Below are 8258 nucleotides of genomic sequence, written 5' to 3' on the forward strand. Positions count from 1 at the left end.
TTAATAACCATCTACCATCTAACCCTACATTAATAACCATCTACCATCTAACTCTACATTAATAACCATCTACCATCTAACTCTACATTAATAACCATCTACCATCTAACTCTACATTAATAACCATCTACCATCTAACCCTACATTAATAACCATCTACCATCTAACTCTACATTAATAACCATCTACCATCTAACTCTACATTAATAACCATCTACCATCTAACTCTACATTAATAACCATCTACCATCTAACTCTACATTAATAACCATCTACCATCTAACTCTACATTAATAACCATCTACCATCTAACTCTACATTAATAACCATCTAACTCTACATTAATAACCATCTACCATCTAACCCTACATTAATAACCATCTACCATCTAACTCTACATTAATAACCATCTAACTCTACATTAATAACCATCTACCATCTAACTCTACATTAATAACCATCTACCATCTAACTCTACATTAATAACCATCTAACTCTACATTAATAACCATCTAACTCTACATTAATAACCATCTACCATCTAACCCTACATTAATAACCATCTACCATCTAACTCTACATTAATAACCATCTACCATCTAACTCTACATTAATAACCATCTAACTCTACATTAATAACCATCTACCATCTAACTCTACATTAATAACCATCTACCATCTAACTCTACATTAATAACCATCTAACTCTACATTAATAACCATCTACCATCTAACTCTACATTAATAACCATCTAACTCTACATTAATAACCATCTAACTCTACATTAATAACCATCTACCATCTAACCCTACATTAATAACCATCTACCATCTAACTCTACATTAATAACCATCTACCATCTAACTCTACATTAATAACCATCTAACCCTACATTAATAACCATCTACCATCTAACCCTACATTAATAACCATCCTAACTCTACATTAATAACCATCTACCATCTAACTCTACATTAATAACCATCTACCATCTAACCCTACATTAATAACCATCTACCATCTAACTCTACATTAATAACCATCTAACTCTACATTAATAACCATCTACCATCTAACTCTACATTAATAACCATCTACCATCTAACTCTACATTAATAACCATCTACCATCTAACTCTACATTAATAACCATCTACCATCTAACCCTACATTAATAACCATCTACCATCTAACTCTACATTAATAACCATCTACCATCTAACTCTACATTAATAACCATCTACCATCTAACTCTACATTAATAACCATCTACCATCTAACCCTACATTAATAACCATCTACCATCTAACTCTACATTAATAACCATCTACCATCTAACCCTACATTAATAACCATCTACCATCTAACTCTACATTAATAACCATCTAACTCTACATTAATAACCATCTAACTCTACATTAATAACCATCTAACTCTACATTAATAACCATCTACCATCTAACTCTACATTAATAACCATCTACCATCTAACTCTACATTAATAACCATCTAACTCTACATTAATAACCATCTACCATCTAACTCTACATTAATAACCATCTAACTCTACATTAATAACCATCTACCATCTAACTCTACATTAATAACCATCTAACTCTACATTAATAACCATCTACCATCTAACCCTACATTAATAACCATCTACCATCTAACTCTACATTAATAACCATCTACCATCTAACCCTACATTAATAACCATCTAACTCTACATTAATAACCATCTAACTCTACATTAATAACCATCTACCATCTAACCCTACATTAATAACCATCTACCATCTAACTCTACATTAATAACCATCTACCATCTAACTCTACATTAATAACCATCTAACCCTACATTAATAACCATCTACCATCTAACTCTACATTAATAACCATCTACCATCTAACTCTACATTAATAACCATCTACCATCTAACTCTACATTAATAACCATCTAACTCTACATTAATAACCATCTACCATCTAACTCTACATTAATAACCATCTACCATCTAACTCTACATTAATAACCATCTAACTCTACATTAATAACCATCTACCATCTAACCCTACATTAATAACCATCTACCATCTAACTCTACATTAATAACCATCTACCATCTAACCCTACATTAATAACCATCTACCATCTAACTCTACATTAATAACCATCTACCATCTAACTCTACATTAATAACCATCTAACTCTACATTAATAACCATCTACCATCTAACCCTACATTAATAACCATCTACCATCTAACTCTACATTAATAACCATCTACCATCTAACTCTACATTAATAACCATCTAACTCTACATTAATAACCATCTACCATCTAACTCTACATTAATAACCATCTACCATCTAACTCTACATTAATAACCATCTACCATCTAACTCTACATTAATAACCATCTACCATCTAACTCTACATTAATAACCATCTACCATCTAACTCTACATTAATAACCATCTACCATCTAACCCTACATTAATAACCATCTAACTCTACATTAATAACCATCTAACTCTACATTAATAACCATCTACCATCTAACTCTACATTAATAACCATCTACCATCTAACTCTACATTAATAACCATCTAACTCTACATTAATAACCATCTAACCCTACATTAATAACCATCTAACTCTACATTAATAACCATCTACCATCTAACTCTACATTAATAACCATCTACCATCTAACTCTACATTAATAACCATCTACCATCTAACCCTACATTAATAACCATCTACCATCTAACTCTACATTAATAACCATCTACCATCTAACTCTACATTAATAACCATCTAACCCTACATTAATAACCATCTACCATCTAACTCTACATTAATAACCATCTACCATCTAACTCTACATTAATAACCATCTACCATCTAACCCTACATTAATAACCATCTAACTCTACATTAATAACCATCTACCATCTAACTCTACATTAATAACCATCTACCATCTAACTCTACATTAATAACCATCTAACTCTACATTAATAACCATCTACCATCTAACCCTACATTAATAACCATCTACCATCTAACTCTACATTAATAACCATCTACCATCTAACTCTACATTAATAACCATCTACCATCTAACTCTACATTAATAACCATCTACCATCTAACCCTACATTAATAACCATCTACCATCTAACCCTACATTAATAACCATCTACCATCTAACTCTACATTAATAACCATCTACCATCTAACTCTACATTAATAACCATCTACCATCTAACCCTACATTAATAACCATCTACCATCTAACTCTACATTAATAACCATCTACCATCTAACTCTACATTAATAACCATCTAACTCTACATTAATCCATTACCATCTAACTCTACATTAATAACCATCTACCATCTAACTCTACATTAATAACCATCTACCATCTAACTCTACATTAATAACCATCTAACTCTACATTAATAACCATCTACCATCTAACTCTACATTAATAACCATCTACCATCTAACTCTACATTAATAACCATCTAACTCTACATTAATAACCATCTAACTCTACATTAATAACCATCTACCATCTAACCCTACATTAATAACCATCTACCATCTAACTCTACATTAATAACCATCTACCATCTAACTCTACATTAATAACCATCTAACTCTACATTAATAACCATCTACCATCTAACTCTACATTAATAACCATCTACCATCTAACTCTACATTAATAACCATCTACCATCTAACTCTACATTAATAACCATCTACCATCTAACCCTACATTAATAACCATCTACCATCTAACTCTACATTAATAACCATCTACCATCTAACTCTACATTAATAACCATCTACCATCTAACTCTACATTAATAACCATCTACCATCTAACCCTACATTAATAACCATCTACCATCTAACTCTACATTAATAACCATCTACCATCTAACCCTACATTAATAACCATCTACCATCTAACTCTACATTAATAACCATCTAACTCTACATTAATAACCATCTAACTCTACATTAATAACCATCTAACTCTACATTAATAACCATCTACCATCTAACTCTACATTAATAACCATCTACCATCTAACTCTACATTAATAACCATCTAACTCTACATTAATAACCATCTACCATCTAACTCTACATTAATAACCATCTAACTCTACATTAATAACCATCTACCATCTAACTCTACATTAATAACCATCTAACTCTACATTAATAACCATCTACCATCTAACCCTACATTAATAACCATCTACCATCTAACTCTACATTAATAACCATCTACCATCTAACCCTACATTAATAACCATCTAACTCTACATTAATAACCATCTAACTCTACATTAATAACCATCTACCATCTAACCCTACATTAATAACCATCTACCATCTAACTCTACATTAATAACCATCTACCATCTAACTCTACATTAATAACCATCTAACCCTACATTAATAACCATCTACCATCTAACTCTACATTAATAACCATCTACCATCTAACTCTACATTAATAACCATCTACCATCTAACCCTACATTAATAACCATCTAACTCTACATTAATAACCATCTACCATCTAACTCTACATTAATAACCATCTACCATCTAACTCTACATTAATAACCATCTAACTCTACATTAATAACCATCTACCATCTAACCCTACATTAATAACCATCTACCATCTAACTCTACATTAATAACCATCTACCATCTAACTCTACATTAATAACCATCTACCATCTAACTCTACATTAATAACCATCTACCATCTAACTCTACATTAATAACCATCTAACTCTACATTAATAACCATCTACCATCTAACCCTACATTAATAACCATCTACCATCTAACTCTACATTAATAACCATCTACCATCTAACTCTACATTAATAACCATCTAACTCTACATTAATAACCATCTACCATCTAACTCTACATTAATAACCATCTACCATCTAACTCTACATTAATAACCATCTACCATCTAACTCTACATTAATAACCATCTACCATCTAACTCTACATTAATAACCATCTACCATCTAACTCTACATTAATAACCATCTACCATCTAACTCTACATTAATAACCATCTACCATCTAGCTCTACATTAATAACCATCTAACTCTACATTAATAACCATCTAACTCTACATTAATAACCATCTACCATCTAACTCTACATTAATAACCATCTACCATCTAACTCTACATTAATAACCATCTAACTCTACATTAATAACCATCTAACCCTACATTAATAACCATCTAACTCTACATTAATAACCATCTACCATCTAACTCTACATTAATAACCATCTACCATCTAACTCTACATTAATAACCATCTACCATCTAACCCTACATTAATAACCATCTACCATCTAACTCTACATTAATAACCATCTACCATCTAACTCTACATTAATAACCATCTAACTCTACATTAATAACCATCTACCATCTAACCCTACATTAATAACCATCTACCATCTAACTCTACATTAATAACCATCTACCATCTAACTCTACATTAATAACCATCTAACCCTACATTAATAACCATCTACCATCTAACTCTACATTAATAACCATCTACCATCTAACTCTACATTAATAACCATCTAACCCTACATTAATAACCATCTACCATCTAACTCTACATTAATAACCATCTACCATCTAACTCTACATTAATAACCATCTAACTCTACATTAATAACCATCTACCATCTAACCCTACATTAATAACCATCTACCATCTAACTCTACATTAATAACCATCTACCATCTAACTCTACATTAATAACCATCTACCGTCTAACTCTACATTAATAACCATCTACCATCTAACCCTACATTAATAACCATCTACCATCTAACCCTACATTAATAACCATCTACCATCTAACTCTACATTAATAACCATCTACCATCTAACTCTACATTAATAACCATCTACCATCTAACCCTACATTAATAACCATCTACCATCTAACTCTACGTTAATAACCATCTACCATCTAACTCTACATTAATAACCATCTAACTCTACATTAATAACCATCTAACTCTACATTAATAACCATCTACCATCTAACCCTACATTAATAACCATCTACCATCTAACTCTACATTAATAACCATCTAACTCTACATTAATAACATCTACCATCTAACTCTACATTAATAACCATCTACCATCTAACTCTACATTAATAACCATCTAACTCTACATTAATAACCATCTAACTCTACATTAATAACCATCTACCATCTAACCCTACATTAATAACCATCTACCATCTAACTCTACATTAATAACCATCTACCATCTAACTCTACATTTATAACCATCTAACTCTACATTAATAACCATCTACCATCTAACTCTACATTAATAACCATCTACCATCTAACTCTACATTAATAACCATCTAACTCTATATTAATAACCATCTACCATCTAGCCCTACATTAATAACCATCTAACTCTACATTAATAACCATCTAACTCTACATTAATAACCATCTACCATCTAACCCTACATTAATAACCATCTACCATCTAACTCTACATTAATAACCATCTACCATCTAACTCTACATTAATAACCATCTAACCCTACATTAATAACCATCTACCATCTAACCCTACATTAATAACCATCTAACTCTACATTAATAACCATCTACCATCTAACTCTACATTAATAACCATCTACCATCTAACCCTACATTAATAACCATCTACCATCTAACTCTACATTAATAACCATCTAACTCTACATTAAAAACCATCTACCATCTAACTCTACATTAATAACCATCTACCATCTAACTCTACATTAATAACCATCTACCATCTAACTCTACATTAATAACCATCTACCATCTAACTCTACATTAATAACCATCTACCATCTAACCCTACATTAATAACCATCTACCATCTAACTCTACATTAATAACCATCTACCATCTAACTCTACATTAATAACCATCTACCATCTAACTCTACATTAATAACCATCTACCATCTAACTCTACATTAATAACCATCTACCATCGAACTCTACATTAATAACCATCTACCATCTAACCCTACATTAATAACCATCTACCATCTAACTCTACATTAATAACCATCTAACTCTACATTAAAAACCATCTACCATCTAACCCTACATTAATAACCATCTACCATCTAACTCTACATTAATAACCATCTACCATCTAACTCTACATTAATAACCATCTAACTCTACATTAATAACCATCTAACTCTACATTAATAACCATCTACCATCTAACCCTACATTAATAACCATCTACCATCTAACTCTACATTAATAACCATCTACCGTCTAACTCTACATTAATAACCATCTACCATCTAACCCTACATTAATAACCATCTACCATCTAACTCTACATTAATAACCATCTACCATCTAACTCTACATTAATAACCATCTAACCCTACATTAATAACCATCTACCATCTAACCCTACATTAATAACCATCTAACTCTACATTAATAACCATCTACCATCTAACTCTACATTAATAACCATCTACCATCTAACCCTACATTAATAACCATCTACCATCTAACTCTACATTAATAACCATCTAACTCTACATTAAAAACCATCTACCATCTAACTCTACATTAATAACCATCTACCATCTAACTCTACATTAATAACCATCTACCATCTAACTCTACATTAATAACCATCTACCATCTAACTCTACATTAATAACCATCTACCATCTAACCCTACATTAATAACCATCTACCATCTAACTCTACATTAATAACCATCTACCATCTAACTCTACATTAATAACCATCTACCATCTAACTCTACATTAATAACCATCTACCATCTAACTCTACATTAATAACCATCTACCATCTAACTCTACATTAATAACCATCTACCATCTAACTCTACATTAATAACCATCTAACTCTACATTAAAAACCATCTACCATCTAACCCTACATTAATAACCATCTACCATCTAACTCTACATTAATAACCATCTACCATCTAACTCTACATTAATAACCATCTAACTCTACATTAATAACCATCTAACTCTACATTAATAACCATCTACCATCTAACCCTACATTAATAACCATCTACCATCTAACTCTACATTAATAACCATCTACCGTCTAACTCTACATTAAT

This window comes from Salmo salar, unplaced genomic scaffold (genome assembly GCF_965601325.2).
Source record: "Salmo salar unplaced genomic scaffold, fSalSal1 ptg000268l, whole genome shotgun sequence".
In the NCBI taxonomy this organism is placed as follows: domain Eukaryota; kingdom Metazoa; phylum Chordata; class Actinopteri; order Salmoniformes; family Salmonidae; genus Salmo; species Salmo salar.